Below are 24015 nucleotides of genomic sequence, written 5' to 3' on the forward strand. Positions count from 1 at the left end.
GGCGAGAGTTGGGCAGACGGCCCGCCAACCCTTTGGTTCGCTTTAGGGGGAAGTGGGGTCGCCACATGTACCACACTCAATCCGAGTGGGAAGTGCCTCTCATTCTCGTCTCCGTACTTTTATTTTGATTTAGTTGATTGGAGATATTATCTCATCGACTTCTTGGGAACCCAAACCCCGCTGGCTAGTTAATCGAGTCGAGTCGGCAAGGGCTTGGTCGATTAGATAACGAACTATGGGTATCTAGTGTTGTCGAGTGGAGTGTTATCTCCTCGACTAATCGGTATAGTCGAGTATTACCACCAGTGTTTAGTTGGTGTTCGGGCCCGATAAGGGGGTTGAATGGTGGATAGATTGGAGTTTGGCGAAGTACTACTGGATTGGTTACTTTACTTGAAAGTTAACGGAGTGTCAACTAATATTTAATTAAGCTCTGGTGAAGCAATGGGAACTTGGCTCCTAAGAGCCATCCGTATCCTTATACTTTGAAATGATTATTGCTTATTGGATTATTGTTTCTTTTGAAAAACAAAAGCACTTTATACTCGTTCATTTTGAGATTTGCTACTTGAAGTGTTATTATTCACTTTTATGAACTTGTTATGCTCGCTATTTTTCTACGTTGATACTTGTACTTAAATAATGGTCAACTTACTATTTGGAAGCTCACTGGACTTTTAACTCATTCTATACTATTTGTTTTCCTTACAGGGGTACGAGCGAGGCATGAGACTTGTACAAACTAGTGTGGTCTAGTTTGTTTTGAAATTTGCAATTTGTTCTCGAGCTAGCACCCGACTAGGGGTTGATTGTACTTGGACTATAAACATTTTAATGTATTTGGGCATGTATGAGACTTGTAGTTGGATTTGAGTATTAATGTAAATGTTAAGTTTGAAATCGTTATTTTATTTCCTTTCTATGATTGTAAGTTCTTTCTCGAGTTAAGCGTGATTGAGTTCTAGTGAGAGTTGGGTAGGTGGTTCACTAAACCCTAGGATACGTCCTAGAGAAAAGTGGGGCCGTCACAAGGTTCAAGTTAAGGGATAAAGACATTGAGATTGTTGAGCTATCCACCACCAAATCTCAAACGAGAGGAACAAAAAAACATGGTGGAAAAGGAAAAGATTCGACCCAAAAAAAAATTCAGAGGAACAGTAAACTACTTCTGCTGAGCAAACTGAGGAACAGCCCACAGCATTGCCTCCTGTTAGTGATAGTGAAAAGGAACTGGAGCAACCTACTGATGTTGATGCATCTGTCACGAAATCACCCAGAAAAGGGACTAAACCTCATAGTAAAAAGGGGAAACGGTCTGCTAAAAAGAAGGGGACTACTCAAACTAAGGAAAGGCAAACTGTTGATCCTTCTGTTGAGCAAATTGAGGAACAATAGACTGCTGAGCAAAATGCTGAGAACCAGCAAGTTATTGAGACTTCCACCAGAAAGTCACCAAGAACAAGGTCTGGTGGATAGACCGATGTACATGATGCTCCACGAAGTGGAAAGAGGAAACGAACTGCCAGGGAGCAACCTGAGACTCAGATTGCAGTGGAACCTACCCCATTGCCAAAATTCATTGATGATGATGCCCGGAATAGGTTCGAATGGATTTCTCAGAAGGGTTTCATCACCCAACGGACAATTATCCCTCATGAATTCCGTAATCTTGACCTTGAACCTGTCTTTAAGCTCTTTGAATTCCAAAAATGAACTCATATTTTGACCATTCCCAACACCTACGACCCTGACATGCTTCATCAATTCTTTGTCAACCTTAGGAAGGAAGGGTAAATCCCACACTGATCTAGTCTCACAAGTATATTCTATTGATATAGCATTAAATCTCGATATCGTCAACATTGTTCTGAAAATCAAAATTGAATATGGTTTTAAAGGAAAAATTGCTAACTTTTTCTCATATGAAGAATTTTCTTCTACTTATCATCACTTTCATGTTGCAAAAATGATGACTTATTTTCAAACTCATTTTAATACTCCTGCTGAGGCAAGATTGGAGGATCTCAGTCCTCAAAATTCGATCATCTTCTCTATAATTTCAAATCTATTGGTTCCTACTGATGGTCATAGGATAGATGCTAACAAAATGGAGATTTATCTGTTTTACTGCTTTCTTGAAAAAATTTGAATTGATTTCGGCTTTGTTATGTGCAAATTCTTACTCAACATCAGCACTGATAGCTGTAGAAAACTTTCTTGTGAAAAATTTCTGACCCTAATTTTTGCTCATTTCAAAATTCCTTTCACTGGCAAATCACCAAAAGAAAGTACATCCACGATCTTTTCAAAGGCATATCTTGAAACAAAAAATCTGAAATTTTTGATGGAAAATGGTGCTACAAGGAAACTGTTTTAGAGACTAGGAGAAAGAATAATCATGAAACACCTGTCTCCCCTAGGACTCCTCGAGATTAGTCCATGTATGTCTCATCCTTTACTATCTATCCTAGAAGGTCAGCCACTAGACCCTCTTCATCTAACTCTGAGGTCATTTCTTTGCTTGAGGATCTCAAACAACACATCCTACTCTTTGAAGATGTTCTGATAATGACCATATCACCGATCAACAAGCCACCTTCTTTGACAAAAGAAATTTGCTTGTTCCTCCAGTTCCTCAAGATAATGAGAATGTACACCAAAAGGAACCGAGAACTGAACCAACTGAGCAAACCCCTCGTACTAAAACTACTCCAGAGTTTCGTGCTTCCAATTCTCAGCCACAAGACAAGGGAAAGGCTCCAGCAAGGAAGAAGTGGATCCTGCTCAGTTTCGCCTAGCAAGGAGAAGACCTAGATCGTCCAAGATCACCATTTAGATACTTCTAGGCAATTGCACTTCATGATTAGGATGGTAGTTCATAATAGGCTTCTGCATCTTTTGTATTTTAAACATTTCATGTACTCTGTATTAAGGATTCTATTTCCCTTCCTCTGCTGGTTTGTAAAACTATTTGGTTATTTTTTATATTTTGAATGATGTTGCTTTTGTGGATTATTCTTTATTAGGTTAACTCTTAATTCAGTTTGGTCTCTGATTTTTTATATTGATTGCCAATATTGATGATATTCATAATGTTGATGATCTTGACTGCTGACAGCAATAGTTGCTGTTATCACTGTTGGGTTTCTGGTTGTTGCTAATTGCTGATAATATTAATGATGTTGGGGTTCTAGTTGTTGGATACTGGTTTCTGGTTGATCTAATGAAGGCAAAAAAAGGGGAGAAATGGATATGCAATCTTATTAAGTGTATACGTGAGAGGAAATTATTCTGAGAAGGAGTTTTGGTCCAATGATGCATTTAGTATGGGGGAGTTTTGCCTGAATTATTTTTTCCATCTATTGTTTTGTCATCATAAAAAAGGGAGAGATTATTAATCTCAGTCCGTAGCTTTTGATGATTATAAAACAAATGGATGTTACTAATATTTTCTCAATAGATCTTTTCAGAAATGGAGCAAAACAGGTTCAAAGACTAAGCACAAAGAATACTGAACCTACTGTCGGACGTACAAGAAGATTAGATCGGACGTCCGACAATCATTGCGTAACTTCAGACGCATGAAGAACTCCACTCTTGGACGTCCGAAGATATTAAGTTATTCCTTCTAAACTCACTAACTTCGATCGGACGCTCATCATCAAAGCACCGGATGTCCAACAAACATTGCGACACTTCGGACGCAAAGCTTTGGCTCACCGGACGTTCGAAAAGAATTGAAGAAGAATTCTCAGTTTCACTCCCTACCTTCGGACACATACATTAAAGGTACCGGACATCCTAAATAATTCAAGAAATTTTCTTGAGCTCACTGCCTGCGTTCGGAGGCAAAAAATAGGTTCACCGGACGTCCAATACTACCAACGGCTGGTTGACTCTTCAGCTGCCTTCTATCCATTGGAAGATTTAATGAAGAAATTTTTTGGTCTCCTATAAAAAGAGCAAAGTCAACGACTTCAAGACAACTTTGCACATTGAGATTATATCAGATCAAGAGTGATTTTAGTGAGAAAATACTCTTCAAGGAACATTTGTACTCTTAGTTGTGTAAATTTCAGAGAAGCTTTTCTTGTGTGAGAAAATTACTTCAATAGTGTAGCTTTGTGAAAGTTATTTGAGTGATAGTAAAACTTCCTAACTTGACCAAGTGTGGCTTAGGGCAAGGAGGAAGTGATCCTTTTTTTTGTACACAAAAATTGGTTGTAATTAATCAACTTGAAGAAGCTTGCTCTATAAAGCATATTCAAGCTCAAGAGGAGCTTGGAAGTGATTCTGGTTTGCTATCCTTTCGCTACTGCTTATTATATTGCAAATACAAACTGTCTTTCTCTTCTACTCATAAGCAATCTTGATCTCTCATTAATTGCTACATTGTGTGGTCATCTAGAAAAGAGGGTAAATTTCGAATTGAGGAAAAAGAGTCTCACAATTTGATTAGTTTTAAATAACCTAATTCACCCCTCTCTTAGATTGTTTTTGATCCTTACATGTTTGATGATATCATCACCAAATTTCGCCAATGCTTGTTTTGTTGGAGTTCAAAGATGCTGAGTATGGATAGTAAAATTATACTTATCAAGCACTTTTTAAATTCAATTTTGATGTATTTATGACAGGTGGTTTCTCCTCCAAAATCTATTTTAGTTGCATTGTAAAAGATCTGCAATTCATTTTCATGGGATCAAAATTTAAAAGCTCGGCAAATTCATTGGGTAGTTTGGGAACATCTTTGCTACTCGGTTCAAGAAGGAGGCTTGGGTATATGGTCTTTTGTGGATATGTTTAAGCCTATTGCTTGTAAATTATGGTGGAGATTGTGCAAGAATTCCATATGGGCTCAGTTTATGCATTGTAAATATAGTAAAGGATCTATTCAATTTTAGGCACAATAGATAGACCTCTGGCATCTTGGCATCGATTAGAAGCTATACATGATTTTGCTGAAAGATGCATTATTGGAGTCTAGGTTAGGGGATGTTGAATTTTTGGTATGATTCTTGGTGTAGAGATGATCCATTGGTAATTTAGTTGCAATTTGTTGATCTGTCTCACTTTCTTGTGGCAAAAGTTTATTCTAGTTCTCAGGGATGGAGTGTTCATCGTCTTCAACAATGGCTTCTTGAGGAGTATGTTTGTCGTATTTTAAAATTGAATATTTTTAGGGCTAGACAAATCTTATGATTTGGATGCCATCCTCGATAGGTAATTTCTCAATAACTTTGGTTTGGGAAGAGATTCATTGGAGAAGGAATAATTCTTAAGTTGACAAATTTGTTGGGGCTGTTTGGTTCATTGCAACTATCTTTTTTTTCGTGGAGACTGATGCGGCATTGGTTTCCTTTAGATACTATTTAATGGCATAAGAGATTGACAAATGTCTCTTGTTGTACTTGTTGCTAGATCTCAGTGGAAACGATTAACATTTATTTCTATCTAGATATGTGGTTTTGAGAGTTTGTGTTTACATTGCAAGTGTTTTTGGCATCCTTATTTTGAATGTTACTGGAGTGTCTGCAATGTTGTCATTGTAGATCTTCTCTAACCCGAAAGTTTCTGGAAGACATATTAATGTAATTGTTCCTTTACTAATTTTTTATTTATTTGGAAGGAAAGGAATAATTCCCATTTTGGTCAAATAGGGGTTACTAAATTATTTCATTGCTCGTCTATTGCGAGTGACAGAGATTGTCGTTGGGTCAAGTTTGTTGGTTCAAAGCCTAGATTATGGAAGGTTATTACTGTTTCTTGGTCCAAGCCAGCTAATGGTTTTTATAAGCTAAACTCAGATGCATGTGCCATTGGAAATCGAGCTTCAAGTGGCGGAATCTTATGGGATCACATTGGAGAGTTGATTTTTGCTTATTATAATGAGTTTGGAGAGGTTGATGTGTTGATTGCTAAATCTTTATTTTTGTAAATAGGTCTTTAAATATGTGCTAGAAAGGGATTTAAGGGTTTTGTACCAGAAATGGTGTGAGAACCCGTAAAATCCTAATTTTTTTCCTAGGGTTTATTACTCCTTAATTGCATAATTTTTGCATTTTCTGGCTTAGAAATATTTTTCTGGTAGATTTTATGAGCAGTTGTGGTTTTTAGATAATTTTTCTAGTATTGGAGAGTTTTTGAAAAATTAAGGATAAATAACTGACGTGGGACCCACTAGTGCGAAAAGTTCGAAAAAATTCGGCTAATAAGGTTAAGTTTTGGATACTGTGTAAAATTTATCGGGTGTTAAGAGATAAGTAGGGTGTGTGAAATGATTGATGTGAGAGAGAAAAGAAAGGATAGGAATGCATTTATGAGAGTGACAAGTGTCACTCTACCATTGGGTTTGACTTAAGAAATACTATTCATACTTTTGACTATTTTTGACTAAGTGTTAAATACTTCAAAAAATCATAAAAATTCACCATCTCTTACCTCTTGTTGGCCGGCCATCCCAAGCTCAAGAAGGAAGAAACTCCATCAACTTTCAAGCTTCCACTTGGTTCAATCTTCCACAAACAAGAGCCTAAACTAGATTCCACTCCATAAAATCCTTTCTTCTAGTGCTAGTAAGTGACTTAGTGAAGTTTGTTTGAAGGTCTAAGGTGGCCAGCATCTCTACATCTCTTGTTCTTAGGTAAGTGATGTTTGACTACTCCCTTACACTTAATGATGGTTATTTTGTGCCTAATGGTGGCTTGAGTGATGGAATGTGTGATTTATTTCTTGATTTGAAGTGTTTTGGTGAAGTTTTCAATTTTATGATGAATTTTCTGGTTTAATATGAATGGGATGTTGTGGCTATCTTTGATGATTGGCAATGGACTATAATGACTCTTGTAGGTGTGAATTGTTGATAATTGCAACCAATTTTGGATTTGGAGTGAATTGAGAAAAGTTAGGGTTCATAATTCCCTAATTCTGTCCGGTTTTAGATCATAGGATTAGAGGCCGAAATTGGACTTTGCTCAAAACATGAAAGTTGTAGGTATTGATGTGTTTGAGGTGCCTGTAAAATTTCAAGTCATTTGGATTAGTGTAGAGTGAGTTATGTCGGAATTACTGTAGCTGTTCTGCTTTGGTCAGAATGCGAAAACGGCGTTGGTATTTGTCTATTTTGGCTGGAATCACTTTGGATTTGGATGTTGGTGTCTTCTGATGAAATGTAGCTGGATGTCTTAGCTATCATATGCCTTTGGAATTTCGGTATTTGGACTTGTATAGACTGAGTTATACTGAGTACAGTTTTGTGTGTTTTGCAAACCTGTTTTGGTAATTCTGGTTTAGTATTTTGCATATTTGACCTAGTTGTGTTAGGAACTGGATTGAGTGGCCTTCTACATTGTTGTAGCCCTGTTTCTTGGCTTCGAAACGGTGGGTCTTACACCCCCATCCGATAGTCGTAGGGAAATTGACGCCATTACCGCAAAATAAGGGCAAAACAGTTTTTCTATTCGGGCCCAAGACTAATGCTATTTCTAATTTCTGGTTTGCTATCATGCTTATTTATGCATATGGAACCCTATTGGGATTGTGTTTAGCATTGTTTTGTGACTCGTTCTCGAGTCTCATTGTATGTGTTACATGTTTTAGGGCATGACGGTAGCTCACGACGTCTTGGTGATCGTGGTGCATGAAACACCACTTACTTGGTTGGTGAGTATACTACTCACTTACTTGTTATAATATGGCTTTGCTCTATGTGTATTTGATACTTTGAAGGCTTAATTGGTTATTGGAAGTGATTGAGGTGAGGGTGTACTTGACCGCCCTCACCCCTTGTGATTTCATTCATGGTTATTTATCGTATTACTGTAATACTGCACTGGTTATATGGTACATTGAATTCCATTCATGGAAACTGAATTGGTGTCATTTGGACGATTGTCCAACGGCCTTACTGTATTACTGAGCTCAACCCCGTTTGGTAGTCAATTGGATCGAGCCGGCGAGGGCTTGGTCGTGAAAATTGTCATGCCACGGGGACTGTACTGAGGAACCTTGTAGTAATGAGACTCTCGGTTCCGGTAAACTCGAGTATTACCAAAATGACTGAATGGAGTGTGTGACGACCCCACCTTCCCCTAAGGCGTACCAAAGAGTTCGGTAGACCGCCTGCCCAACTCTCGCCAGGACTCACTCCCTATCTCAAACGAGTCATGTACACACATCCATGAACCATAAATAACATTCCCAATTCAAGCTTATAATTTACATTGATAGAAATCGAGGTACAAAGTCTCAATACACCAAACTAGTTCAAAACGTATACAATCCAAGTACAACATGTTCCATCCGAGGAATATCGCGAGTACAAGCCAAAAATCAAACAACTAGTCTATGCTAGACTTTACATAACTCACACCTCGCTCGTACCCCTGAAAGGAAAACAAATGGAGTGGAATGAGCTAAAAGCCCAGTGAGGTTCCAAATAGCAAATTGACCATTATTTATAAGTACAAGTTTTTGATATAGCAAAGTAACGAGCATGAAGAGTTCATAAATGTGAGCAATAACACGTCAAGTAACAATCTTAAAATGAGCGAGTGTAGAAGTTTTTCAAAAGAAACAATAATCCAATAAACAATAATCACCCCAAAGTATAAGGATACGGATGGCTCTCAGGAGCCATATTCCCATTCATCATCAGGAGCTTGATCACGTAGTAGTTGACACTCCGTCAACTTTCAAGTAAGTAACCAATCCAATAGAACACCACTTACACGACTCTCCGTCCACCATTCACACCCCTACTGGGCCCAAAATCCTCAATAAACACGGGTGGTAATACTCGAGTATACCGATTAGTCGAGGAGATATCACTCCACTCGACAATACAAGAGACCCAGGGTTCGTTACCCAATCGACCAAGCCCTTGCCGGCTCGACTAGAGTAACTCGCCACAGGGTTTCTGGAATTCCAGGAAGTGCGCGCATCATAAACAAGTATATCAAGTCAATTGCAACAATAAACAAGTATATCACGTAAGGGCAAGTGCGATAAAGTACACTCTTGCCCTTACAATTCACGTATATAACATGTAATCAGATTGGTCACGTATCAAGTTCAAGTATCAAGTTCAATTCGGTATTTGAAAGCACTCACCAAAAGATATAGTGCCTTTACTGGTCACTTTCAGGTTATACTCCGGGTTCAGAGTCCAAATCTGCGATAAAACTCAGTTTGAGAACTTTGAAACATGACTTAGATTCGAAACTTAAACGTTTCGTTCAATAAAATTCAAGAAATTGGAATTCACTTGGATGGTAGTTGTGAAACACTTGCTCACTTTTTAAACGATAAAACTTTGTAACTTTTATACTTGAAATCGTCATGCGAGTGGAAAATACAAGGAAAACATACTTCGAGCAATCATGATTGCATTTCTCAAGGGTACAAGTTCAGCCAAGTCCTTACTTATATACCTTGGAACAAGAAGACTCAAGTACCCTAGATGGTTCAAGCAGTAATCACTCTTAACCCTTACTCAAGTTGCAAGTAGTTCTCTAGTCTTTGAGCGTAAATTTGGGCAGCATGCCCCTTGTGTTTACCTAATTTTCCAGCCATTTAGGTTTCATTATTTTTCCTCAACCAAAACCCAACATCATAAATATCAGCAATTCAAGTCAAAAGCCGTTCCATAGGCTTACAATATCATAAGAATAGGAATTACAATAATAGCAAGTGCAGAAATACAATCTAGCACAAGGCAGATTTGACGTATGAATGCGGAAATAACATATCCAAGGCTACACTTATCGGATTGAGGCGCAACCTATGTCGTTTCGAAGCTAAGATATAGGGCTACAATGTTCATGAAGGTCACTTAGTCCAGTTCCTAATGTAGCTTAGTCAAATCCTCAAATTACAGAACCAAAATCCAATTTGTCGGCTGATTAACCGCCTTACACTGTAATGGTCATATCTCAGAGTACACAAGTCCGATTCAGGTTTTCTTAGAGGCATTTTAAAGCTAAGTCAGAGTACCACAACTTTCATGTTTTGGTAAAAAGCTAAATCAGTACGCATTCTAGTGAAAAAACGTAATAAACTGGACAAACGGAAGAAACGGACTGCTGAGGAAAAACTTAAAACAGTAAGGGTATTTTGGACTTTTCAGGACCTACGTTGCTCCGATTGAGCTGAAATTTTATAGGCACCTATAAAACACCATTCTATACAACTTTCCTTCTTTGACCTAAGGCCAAATCGGCCTCTAACATGGAGCTACAAAACCGGACAGAAAAGAGGGCAAAATTTTCCAGATTCTGGAATTTCTAGTTTTTAGTGAATCTTTCCTTAATTTCTTGGTCCAATCACTACCAAAACACCTTATAAAACCTTAATTGCAACATATAAGTATCATACAATAAATTGGGCAGAATTTCCCCAAACCCTAGTCATCAAATAAGAAAGGGGAAAACTTCTAAAACATGCTAATCATCCATGATTTCACCATAAAATCAAGTTGCCAAGCTTAATTTAACAAAATTGAAAGCAAAACTTGGAGAGATAAGCTCTCTTACCTTGACTAGAGGTCACCAAGAGTAGCCCAAGCTTTCTCCTTCCAAAGTCTCACCACAAATCACTAACTAGTCACTCAAGAACAAGTTTAATCGGTTTCTTTTGTTTGATTCCTCACTTAGTTGTTGGATTCAAGTTGAAATGAAGGAGTTTTTCTCTTGTTCCTCCCCTCTCTCTCTCTCGGCTCTTATGCAGAAATATGGAGGGAAATGAAGCTTAGTTGTCTTATAAGAAGGTTGGAAAGATAAGAATTAATTCTAGCCACAAGTTTGTCTAACACTTGGTTGAATTACAACCACAAAATTTTCTCTTTCTTTCCTTGCATTTTAACCACTAAATTTCGGCCAATAGGAGAGCTAAGAGGGGGAAGATATTTTGCTCCATTAATGATAAACTTGTATGGCAAGAAAGTGGTGGTCAAGTGGTGCGTTCAATCGGTAGTGCGTGGGACCCGCCGGTTCGCGCCGTTTTTCTTAAAAACTCACGTACTAGTGTTTTTACTTCCCATTCACTAACCTTATATCATTGCTACTAATCACATATTATTTCTCACTTAAAAGTCACTTTTAATCACCAAATTGATCCTTGGTCAGTATCGAAAATTCATCCGGCAAAAAATCGCGAAAACCCTAATTTTGCTCAAATCTTGAAACCGAAGTGTAAAACCTTATTTCCAGGTTCATCTACACTTATTGTTGAACAATTGGGTAGTAGGGCCTTAATAAATAATAATTTTCAAATAAAAGGAAATTTTTAAGAAAACGTGAGGAATTTACAATTTCAATAATTAACATTAGGATCTCTAGTAAAATATGAGAGATTTAAGAATCCGTTTAGTCACAAGTAAACTAGGGTTTTTTGATTAAAACATTAGGGTTTCTAGTCTTTTAAAACAAAATAAGGTTTTAAATCAAACCCGAAGAAATATACTTTAATATTTTCTTCACAAACAACCTCCTAATATTCGGGATGTTACAGAGTGCGGGCCCGGTTGGGGTATGATGGGTGGAAGGATGGAAGTTAAGCGAGGTCTACAGTTGTTTGGTACTTTTAAAATTGACGGAGGGTCAATGAGGTTGGATCAAGATTGCAAGCGTGGAAATGGGCTCTTGAGAGCCGACCGTATCCTTTCACTGATTTGCTTTACTTCGAAATTGCATGCTTGAATTGAATGGTTATGCTTAGGTGATCTTAACTGCTATTGTGATAGTTGCTCACTGGGCTTTAGCTCATTCCGTGTCATTTGTTTTCCTTACAGGAAAATGAAACTTTTGGAAAAGATTGTGATAGTTGGATGACAAGTTGAGCTCTTGTACATGTATTTTTGAATAGCTCCTTGAGGGTAAAAACCCTAAGTGTTTTGTTTCCACCAATGTTTGGTGTGTAAATGACTTTTGGTACCTGTATGAACTAGACGAATATCTTGGTTTGCCGTTTGGCTTGTAAATGTTGATTTCCAATGTATATATATATGCTTGGCCGTGGGTTGGATAAATTTCGGCTTCGATTTTTTTTCGTTTTTTTTTATTTTGTGATTTTGACTTGTTTGCGCGCAATTGGTAAGTTCCAGAACGTAATAGATCGACGTAAACTGAACCGTTAGTCCTGGCGAGAGCTGGGCAGGCAGTCCGCTAACCCCTTTGGTTCGCCTTAGGGGAAGGTGGGGCTGTCACAGGTGGTATCAGAGCCTAGGTTTGAATTAGCCTGGGTGTTATAGGAATGCTTGACTTGAGGATTCTATTGTTTATGCCTATTAAGTGTATTCATGTTATTTCTTCCTTTGTTATAGGATGGATGCGAGTGGTGACCCTAGTGCTAGTCCTTCGGGAGTGAGACCTCCCAGAGCACTCCCAGTGATCCCATATCAAATCAGGCAGAAGGGGGCCGTGGTGCGTTGGAGCCCGGCCAACCGCCTTCGACGGTGTGAGTGCCGTGATACTTATGCTTACCCAAACGCCTTAGTTTTGGCGGTAGCGAAGGAGCGTAAGGAGCTTGCTAAGGATAACACTAAGTTGGAAGCTGTGGTTGCTACGTTGGAAGCTGAGGTGACTCAGGTTAAGGAAACTAATGAGAAGCAAGCCGCACGTATCAAAGAGTTAGAGTATGACGTGCTTGAGGTCGAGGACCGAGTTGACGACCTCTGTGATCAGCTGAGGACTGCACACGAGCGCGAGGCTAAGCGAGCTCGCAAGGTCAGGGGTCGTGCTGAGGCGATCCTTAATCTGTGCGACGACGGACTCGAGGAGTCTAGTGATGAGGCCTCGTATGCGGGGGCCGAGGCTGGGGAGGAGTCTACCCCATCGCCTGGGCCCCAGACCCCGGCGACCGACTAGGCCTTGATCTTTAGGCATCTTTTGGATAGTTGGTGGTTTTTGTATGTACATAGGGATAGGGATAGAGTCTTAGCTAACCGTTTTGGATGTAGAGTTGGCTACGTGTAAATTTCTTTTGATAAGCCTATCCTCGGGAGGATCGTTTATGTATGTACGTGCCTTGGCCGTACTTGACTGACTGATTGTATATATGTGTTTGACTTGTATATATGTGTGTTTGTGCTTATGTTTGGACTGTATAAATGTGTTATTGTGCAAAGTTTACGTGTTACTTATATGTCTTGTTATTACTGTGGTTTAGTATTCTTGCCTAGACCAAGTATACCTTATGGAAGGAACACGAAGTGGTCGGGGACGCGGGCGCGGTATTAGACAACCCATACCGGTTAGGGAAACGGGGGAAGCTTCTACTGGACCCAATCCTGGACCGCAATTAGATCCGAATGTACAAATAGCTGCCGCTATGCAGCAAATGACCAATTTTCTAGCACAAGTAGTCCAACAACAGGGCCAGAACCCAAACCCTAACCCAGGAAACCCTGGCCATCATATTGAGAGCGAAGATAGAGCTCTAGAACGTTTTCAAAAGTTTTCCCCGCCAAAGTTTGTTGGGGGACCCGACCCTGATGTTGCTGAGAAATGGCTTGAGAAGATGGTAGACATTTTTGCAGCTCTACACTACCCAGACGAACGGCAGGTGACTTTTGCCGTGTTTCAACTTGAAGGGGCTGCCCGTTCCTGGTGGAACGTAATTAGGCAGAAATGGGAACGGGAGCAGACACCGAGGACTTGGGTGAACTTCATCCGAGAATTTAATGCCAAGTTTTTCCCTCCTCTAGTCCAGGAGAGGAAGGAGGACGAGTTTATCCGGCTCCGGCAAGGGGCTCAGACTGTGGCGGAGTACGAGAGTCAATTTACCCGCTTGTCCAAATTCGCGCCTGAGCTAATCATGACTGAGCAAAGACGAATTAGGCGCTTTATTTAGGGTTTGAACGTTGAGATCCAGAAAGACCTCGCGGCGGCTCAAATCACTACGTTTAGCGAGGCAATGGAAAAAGCCCAACGAGTAGAAAGTGCACGGCTGCAGGTCCGAAACTTCCAGGCTAAGAAGCGTTGTGAGGCCCCAGTCCGTTCTATGTTGATATATTCATTAGTTAGGCGGTAACGTTTGGTTTTGTGAGTATTTCGAAAACCCTAAGTAGGGAGTAAGATTTAAACCCTAGTTTTGTATTCGAACAAGTTTGAGTGGTGATTAAAGTTAGTTATGTTAATGTGTGTTTTAGTGTGGGTAAGTATAGGATTTAATCCATTTTGTATAGATTAATTAAGTTTAAGAAGGTTAGAAACCCGAAGTGAACAAAAACCCTAATTTCCGGTTAAGCTTGGAAACCCGTCTTTTCTACATTTTTCTGTATTAGAAAAATGCCCCAGATAATTTTTATTGAGTAAATAGAGTTTTTAGATGATTTTTCTAGTATTAGTTGGATTTTGAGAAATTAACAACGTATATCGAACGTGGGACCCACTAGTGCGAAAAGTTCGGAAAAATTCGGCCAACTAGGTTAAGTTCTGAATACTGGATTTAATTTACCGGGTGTTATGAGATAATTGAAGGTTGAGATGTGGATGAGAGTGGAGAGAGACAAAGTGATAAAGATGCATTAAATAGGGTGACATGTGTCACCATTTGATTAAACCTTGTTTTGACTTTTATTCAACCATTTTCCAAATTCTAAATAAAACCAAAAAATTGACTAAATATCTTCCATTTCTCTCATAGCTTGGCCGACTTTCTCTTTCTCAAAACAAGGAAGAAACTCTTCAAGTTTTGCTTCCATTTTGCTCCAAATCATCAAAACCAACCATTGGAACTTGTTTCTACTCCATAAAACCTCTTAGTTTAGTGCTTGTAAGGTGTTGTGTGGAGTTGTTTGGAAGCTTAAGGTGCTAAGTGGTCTCTCTTCTTTGGTTCTAAGGTAAGTGACTATGGAACCCCTCTCTTCTATCTAAAGATGCTTAATAAATGACTTGTGGTTGTTATGAGTGTGATTTTGTGGACTATTTCTTGATTTTAGTTAAGATTGATGAAGTTTTCTATTTATTTGGAATTTTTGCCGGTTGCATATGATCACTATGATGTGGCTATGTATGATGATTGGAAATGAGGGGTAATGACTCTAGTAAGTGCAAATGAGTGATAATTGCAAGTAATTTTGGATTTGGAGGAAATTTCAGCAACTTAGGGTTTCACCACCCCCTTTTCTGTCCGGTTTTGTATCTCCTACTTAGAGGCCGAATTGGCCTTTGCTTAAAACATGAAAGTTGTAGGTATTGATGTGTTTGAGGTGCCTGTAAAATTTCAGGTCATTTGGAGTAGTGTAGAGTGAGATATGTCGATTTTACTGTTGCTGTTCTGGGTTGATCAGAATGTGAAAACTGCACTTGTAATTGGTTGTTTTGGCTGGTATTGCTTCCGAATTAGTTGTTATGGTCTTCTAATGAAATGTAGTTTGATGTATTAGCTACCATATGCCTTTTGAATTTCTGGATTTGGACTTGTGTAGGCTGAGTTATGATGTTTGCACTAGAATACGTTTTGTGAATCTGTTTTTGCGATTCTGGTATAGTATATTGCACTTTCGACCTGGTTGCACTCGAAACTAGATTGAGTAGCCTTCTTCAACATTGTAGCCCCTTGAGTCCTGTGTATGCCTGTAAAATCTCAGGTTAAACGGATTAGTGTATCATGAGTTATAGATGAAATGCTCAAGCCTGTTTTGAACATCAGATTTGGTACGTCTTTTAGTTTAGCTTCTGCCCGTGATCTTTCGGTTTTGATACAGTACGATTTGGGTGTCGACTCCTTCATATGAAGTTTAGATCTTGATCTCAGCTTCGAAACGGTATAAAGTACGTCGAAAACCGAGTTCCGTAGCTCCGGTTATGATCAAAACAATATCGCTCGTCAGAACTGCCTTGTATTTGGACAGTTCTGACGGGTACTTTGGCACTCGAATTTTGTTTTGTTCTGAATAGATTCAGGTCTTGGCCAAAACATGAAAGTTTTAGCCTTATGTCTCAGCTTTCTAATGCCTTTGGAATTTCTTAATTTCGATTTCTGAGCCGTGAGTTACGGCCTTGCAAACAAGGCCTGTTTGGTAACTCGCAATGAAACAGCTGGAACTGTTTCACGCAATTTTCGCCTATACCCATTGAGATCTGGGTTGCGATGTCTTCATGAACATTGTAGCCCTTCCTCTTAGCTTCGTAACGGTACCTCATGTACCTTGATCCGATATTCCTAGCCTAATTTTTGACCAAAACGGTTTGAGATGGCCGACTTGGCCAATTCCGTTTGCCGTTCCGCGCGGACGTGTGCGGCCGTTTTGCCGTTTCCGCACTTGCGCGTGCCAATTTTGCCGTTTTGCTTGTTTTAAGTACGTTAGTTGCCGTTTATGATATATTGTGACATAATCTTCGTTTTCAGACAGTGGTGAGCTAGGCGGAGCCGGTGGGGCCCACTACTAGCCAACACACAAAGTGAATTCCGCCTTTGTACTACTTTTGGTATTTTGAGTAAGTATTCAGGCCGCGCTTACGTGTTAGTTGTTATGTGTTTCGATATGTATGAAAAGGGTACCTAGGCGAGGGTGTACTTTATCGCACTCGACCTAAACCCTAATTTTCGCACCTATTTGTACATGACATATGTATATGAAACATTTTGGAACTAAACCCCTTGAGCTTGTGGCTCGGGGTGACTTTTGAATAAATTTTGTGAAGTTTGTGAGTTTGGGGCCCGATCTCATGACCTAGATGGACTATTCGAGCCGGTTAGGGCTTGGTCGAAGTCAGTCCAACTTAGTCTGAGATCACCAAGTTTGTAGGTTCATGTTATGAACCAATTTTGTGAATCCGGTTCACCGAGAAGGTGACCAAGTTTGTGAACCGAGCTTGCGCAGCAAGTTCAATTTCGTTCGCCCGGGCAAGTTTGTGAGGTGACTGGCCAGTGAGGGTGATAAGGTGTCGGTGGGTGTACAAGTGAAGTTCTACGGACCATTGAGTGTGGTCGACGGAGTGTCGGCAGGAGATCATACATGACACATGAATTGGCTTTGGAGCCACCCGTATCCTTATTATATGATGTTGTTCTTTTCTGCTTTTGCTTTACTCTAAATGTGTAATTGTTGCTACGTGAATTTATGCTTTTACCCCCTGTTTACTTACTAAGCTTCTAGCTTACCCCGTTTCCTTTGTTTTCCTTAGCAGGGGACGACGCGGGGAACTTTGGGACTCTGCCGCTAGTATAGTTAGGTTGTTTGTAATAGTGAGACATCTAGCATGTTTGTTTTGTTTTGGTGGTTTGTATAAGAACCCTTCTTAGGGTCTATCTTTTGCTGGTTGTGGTTATAGTGTATTAGAGTGGTTTGACTCGAGACTTTTGAAGATGTAAATATAACTTTTGGGATTGTATATATTGTATATAGTGCTCTTTCGATTTATCTAGTTTTATTGCTTTAAGTTTTGAGTCCTGGCGCGAGCTAGGCAGGCGGCCCGCCGATACCCTTGGGTTCGCCCTTGGGAGAAGTGGGGTCGTCACAAGCGTGGTTTTCCTGGGAGTACATCTGGACAAGGTGAGAAGAGCACTCCCTCTAAGTTTGGACGAGGAACGGGTGGTGGTCGACATTCTGGGTCAGGCAGAGGGACTCCATTCAGGGGTGGTCAAGCTGGGCGAGAACAAGGGGGCAATGTTCAGAGTGGCTCGGCTTCGGCACCTCGTGGTCCCTGCGGGCATTGTGGAAAAGCAAACCACACCGAAGATAATTGCTGGAGGAAACAGGGTAAGTGCCTGCGGTGTGGAAGTGCGGACCATCAACTAGCTACATGTCCGGTCCTGAAACAAGACGGAAAGGGGAGCCAACCATCGTCGAGGACCACTACTGGACCAGCAAAGGGAGATGGGTCCAAACCTAAGGTGCCGGCTAGGGTGTATTCCTTAGAGCCCCATCAGGTTCCAGAATCTTCTGAGGTTGTAGAAGGTACGATCCCTATTTTCCACCGCTTTGCCAAAGTTTTAATTGATCCTGGTGCCACTCATTCGTTTGTTAACCCTAATTTCATGTGTGGCATCGATATAAAACCTGCTAGTTTACCATATGACCTAGAAGTTAGTACACCTACGGGGAATCAACGTTTGGTGACTAGTATGGTTTATAGGGATTGTGACGTATGGGTAGGTGAAAAGAGATTTTTAGGAGATCTGATTAGCTTGTCTATTAAGGGGTACGATGTGATTCTGGGTATGGACTGGCTAGCCAAATATAACGCCCAACTGGATTATAAAACGAAAATAGTAGAATTTCACATTCCCGGCGAGGCAACCTTAAAGTTGGATGTAAGGGGTAGGTTAGCTTCATCTGCTCTAATTTCGGGTATTCGAGCTAGGAAACTGATAAGTAGAGGGGCGCAAGGATTTTTGGCCTTTTTGATTAATACCCCTACGGATAAATTAAAAGTGGAAGACGTGGCCATAGTGAGGAAATTTCCGGATGTATTCCCTGATGAGTTAGTAGCCTTACCTCCGGAAAGAGAGATAGAATTTTGAATAGACCTGTTGCCTGGAACAGCACCTATCTCAAAAACCCCTTACCGAATGGCGCCTGTAGAACTCAAGGAGCTTAAGCTGCAATTACAAGATTTATTGGAGCGGGGATTCATTCACGAGAGTGGGTCTCCTTGGGGGGCTCCTGTCCTATTTGTGAAGAAAAAGGACGGAACCTTGAGGATGTGCATTGACTATCGGGGTCTGAACCATGTTACGATCAAGAACAAGTACCCACTGCCTCACATCGACGAGTTGTTTGACCAGCTGCAAGGAGCAGTGGTCTTCTCCAAGTTGGACCTCCGGCAGGGATACTATCAGTTGTTGATTAGGAAGGAAGATATTCCGAAAACTGCCTTCAACTCGAGATACGGGCATTACGAGTTCGCCGTTATGCCCTTTGGACTAACCAATGCTCCCGCCGCCTTTATGGACCTAATGCATCGGGTTTTTAAACCCTATCTAGACCGATTTGTCGTTGTGTTCATTGATGACATTTTGGTCTACTCTAAGACACGCGAGGAGCATGAGGAGCATTTGAGAGTGGTGTTGCAGACATTGAGGGAACATCAGCTGTACGCCAAGTTTAGTAAATGCGAGTTCTGGTTGGAGAAAATAGCATTTTTAGGTCACGTGATCTCCCACGAAGGTATTTCGGTGGACCCGGCGAAGGTTGAGGCCGTGACAAATTGGAAGAGGCCAGAAACCCCCACGGAAATTCGTAGCTTTCTAGGGCTAGCTGGGTACTACCGAAGGTTTATTAAGGATTTTTCCAAACTAGCAGGACCTCTAACTGACCTGACGAAGAAGCATGGCCAGTTTATCTGGAACGGCCGATGCGAAACAAGTTTTCAGGAATTAAAGAGAAGATTGACCATGGCTCCGGTACTGGTCTTGCCAAATGGAGTGGACGGGTTTGCGGTTTATGCGGAAGTGTCGCGAGAAGGCCTGGGGTGCATTTTGATGCAGAACCGGAATGTGATTTCGTTTGCCTCTAGGAAATTGAAGCTTCACGAGCAGAACTATCCGACTCACGATCTGGAGCTAGCCGCAGTGGTTTTTGCACTGAAAAAGTGGAGGCATTACCTATATGGGGTGACCTTTGAAGTGTACTCGGATCACAAAAGTCTTAGGTACCTCTTCTCCCAGAAGGAATTGAACATGAGACAACGACGATGGATGGAATTTCTGGAGGACTACGACTGTACAATCAACTACCATCCAGGAAAGGCAAATGTAGTAGTTGATGCCTTAAGTCGTAAAGTGCAGGTAGCAGGGTTGATGATTAAGGAGTGGGATTTATTAGAATCCGTGTGCGAGTGGAGACCCTGTCTTGGGAGTCATAAGGTGATATTTGGCAATGTTAGGGTGACCTCCGCTCTACTGGAACGTATAAAAGAGGCACAAAAAGAAGATTTGATGGTACGGAAGTGGAGAGAGAAAGTGGAAAAGGGAGAAACTACGGACTTCAATTTGAGTCCTGAGGGTATTCTGAAATATCGAGACCGAATAGTGGTACCGAAGGAAGAGTCGATGAAAATGGAGATTCTGGAGGAAGCTCATCGGTCCAAGTATACAATCCTTTCGGGCAGCAGCAAGATGTATCAAGACCTGAAAGGAACTTATTGGTGGGACAATATGAAGAAGGAAATCGCTCAGTACGTGCAGACATGTCTCATTTGCCAACAGGTGAAAGCAGAACATCAAAAACCATCGGGTCTGTTACAACCCTTGGAGATACCCGAATGGAAGTGGGAAAACATTACAATGGACTTCGTTTCAGGTTTACCGAGGACGCAAAGAGGACACGATGCCGTTTGGGTGATCGTTGATCGATTAACCAAATCGGCCCATTTCTTGCCAGTGAACATGAAGTATTCAATGGACAAATTGGCCCGACTGTATATGGACGAGATAGTAAGACTACACGGTGTTCCTGTGAGCATCGTCTCCGATCGGGATCCACGGTTCGTATCTCGGTTTTGGCAGAAGTTTCAAGAAATTCTAGGGACTAAACTCAATTTGAGCACGACCTATCATCCTCAGACGGATGGCCAGTCAGAACGGACAATTCAAACTCTCGAGGACATGCTACGAACGTGCATTCTGGACTTTGGAGGCAACTGGGGTCAGCACATGACCTTGGTAGAGTTTGCTTACAACAATAGCTTCCATTCGTCGATTCAGATGGCTCCGTACGAAGCTCTCTACGGACGCAAGTGCCGGTCACCGATTTACTGGGACGAAGTTGGCGAAAAGAAAGCACTGGACCCGGCAACTATTCCATGGATGGAAGAGGCTCAAGAGAAGGTCAAGTTGATAAGGCAACGGCTTCAAACGGCCCAAAACCGACAAAAGAGCTATGCTGATAATCGAAGAAAAGACTTGGAATTTGAAGTTGAGGACTACGTATTTCTCAAGATCACACCCTTACGAAGTCTTACAGCGGGTAAAGGAAAGAAACTTCAACCGCGGTACGTCGGACCCTACAAGATCCTTCAGAGGGTTGGAGCGGTCGCGTATCGATTGGAACTGCCATCCAGTCTCTCTCGAATCCACGACGTGTTTCATGTTTCAATGTTAAAGAAGTACCATCCTGACCCATCCCATGTATTGCAACCGGAGGATGTCGAAGTAGATGAATCACTGGCCTATGAAGAGAAACCGGTCCAAGTACTCGATCGAAAAGTCAAAGAGCTCCGAAACAAGCGGATTCCGCTAGTGAATGTGCTATGGAGAAACCACGGAGTTGAGGAAGCCACCTGGGAGATGGAAGAGAAAATGCGAAAGAAATATCCAAACCTTTTCGGGAATTAAGGTGAGAAATTTCGAGGACGAAATTCTTTTGAGGGGGGGAGAGTGTGAGAACCCGTAAAACCCTAATTTTTTTCCTAGGGTTTATTACCCCTTAATTGCATAATTTTTGCATTTTCTGGCTTAGAAATATTTTTCTGGTAGATTTTATGAGCAGTTGTGGTTTTTAGATAATTTTTCTAGTATTGGAGAGTTTTTGAAAAATTAAGGATAAATAACTGACGTGGGACCCACTAGTGCGAAAAGTTCGGAAAAATTCGGCCAATAAGGTTAAGTTTTGGATACTGTGTAAAATTTATCGGGTGTTAAGAGATAAGTAGGGTGTGTGAAATGATTGATGTGAGAGAGAAAAGAAAGGATAGGAATGCATTTATGAGAGTGACAAGTGTCACTCTACCATTGGGTTTGACTTAAGAAACACTATTCACACTTTTGACTATTTTTGACTAAGTGTTAAATACTTCAAAAAATCATAAAAATTCACCATCTCTTACCTCTTGTTGGCCGGCCATCCCAAGCTCAAGAAGGAAGAAACTCCATCAATTTTCAAGCTTCCACTTGGTTCAATCTTCCACAAACAAGAGCCTAAACTAGATTCCACTCCATAAAATCCTTTCTTCTAGTGCTAGTAAGTGCCTTAGTGAAGTTTGTTTGAAGGTCTAAGGTGGCCAACATCTCTACATCTCTTGTTCTTAGGTAAGTGATGTTTGACTACTCCCTTACACTTAATGATGGTTATTTTGTGCCTAATGGTGGCTTGAGTGATGGAATGTGTGATTTATTTCTTGATTTGAAGTGTTTTGGTGAAGTTTTCAATTTTATGATGAATTTTCTGGTTTAATATGAATGGGATGTTGTGGCTATCTTTGATGATTGGCAATGGACTATAATGACTCTTGTAGGTGTGAATTGTTGATAATTGCAACCAATTTTGGATTTGGAGTGAATTGAGAAAAGTTAGGGTTCATAATTCCCTAATTCTGTCCGGTTTTAGATCATAGGGTTAGAAGCCGAATTGGACTTTGTTCAAAACATCAAAGTTGTAGGTATTGATGTTTTTGAGGTGCCTGTAAAATTTCAGGTCATTTAGATTAGTGTAGAGTGAGTTATGTCGGAATTACTGTAGCTGTTCTGCTTTGGTCAGAATGCGAAAACTGCGTTGGTATTTGGCTATTTTGGCTGGAATCACTTTGGATTTGGATGTTGGTGTCTTCTGATGAAATGTAGCTGGATGTCTTAGCTATCATATGCCTTTGGACTTGTATAGACTGAGTTATACTGAGTACAGTTTTGTGTGTTTTACAAACCTGTTTTGGTAATTCTGGTTTAGTATTTTGCATATTTGACCTAGTTGTGTTAGGAACTGGATTGAGTGGCCTTCTACATTGTTGTAGCCTTGTTTCTTGGCTTCGAAATGGTGGGTCTTACACCCCCATCCGATAGTCGTAGGGAAATTGACGCCATTACCGTAAAATAAGGGCAAAACAGTTTTTCTATTCGGGGCCAAGACTAATGCTATTTCTAATTTCTGGTTTGCTATCATGCTTATTTATGCATATGGAACCCTATTGGGATTGTGTTTAGCATTGTTTTGTGACTCGTTCTCGAGTCTCATTGTATGTGTTACATGTTTTAGGGCGTGACGGTAGCTCACGACGTCTTGGTGATCGTGGTGCATGAAACACCACTTACTTGGTTGGTGAGTATACTACTCACTTACTTGTTATAATATGGCTTTGCTCTATGTGTATTTGATGCCTTGAAGGCTTAATTGGTTATTGGAAGTGATTGAGGTGAGGGTGTACTTGACCGCCCTCACCCCTTGTGATTTCATTCATGGTTATTTACCGTATTACTGTAATACTGCACTGGTTATATGGTACATTGAATTCCATTCATGGAAACTGAATTGGTGTCATTTGGACGATTGTCCAACGGCCTTACTGTATTACTGAGCTCAACCCCGTTTGGTAGTCAATTGGATCGAGCCGGCGAGGGCTTGGTCGTGAAAATTGTCATGCCACGGGGACTGTACTGAGGAACCTTGTAGTAATGAGACTCTCGGTTCCGGTAAACTCGAGTATTACCAAAATGACTGAATGGAGTGCGGGCCCGGTTGGGGTATGATGGGTGGAAGGATGGAAGTTAAGCGAGGTCTACGGTTGTTTGGTACTTTTAAAATTGACGGAGGGTCAATGAGGTTGGATCAAGATTGCAAGCGTGGAAATGGGCTCTTGAGAGCCGACCGTATCCTTTCACTGATTTGCTTTACTTCGAAATTGCATGCTTGAATTGAATGGTTATGCTTAGGTGATCTTAACTGCTATTGTGATAGTTGCTCACTGGGCTTTAGCTCATTCCGTGTCATTTGTTTTCCTTACAGGAAAATGAAACTTTTGGAAAAGATTGTGATAGTTGGATGACAAGTTGAGCTCTTGTACATGTATTTTTGAATAGCTCCTTGAGGGTAAAAACCCTAAGTGTTTTGTTTCCACCAATGTTTGGTGTGTAAATGACTTTTGGTACCTGTATGAACTAGACGAATATCTTGGTTTGCCGTTTGGCTTGTAAATGTTGATTTTCAATGTATATATATGCTTGGCCGTGGGTTGGATAAATTTCGGCTTCGATTTTTTTTCGTTTTTTTTATTTTGTGATTTTGACTTGTTTGCGCGCAATTGGTAAGTTCCAGAACGTAATAGATCGACGTAAACTGAACCGTTAGTCCTGGCGAGA

This window comes from Coffea arabica, chromosome 1c (genome assembly GCF_036785885.1).
Source record: "Coffea arabica cultivar ET-39 chromosome 1c, Coffea Arabica ET-39 HiFi, whole genome shotgun sequence".
Lineage (NCBI taxonomy): Eukaryota > Viridiplantae > Streptophyta > Magnoliopsida > Gentianales > Rubiaceae > Coffea > Coffea arabica.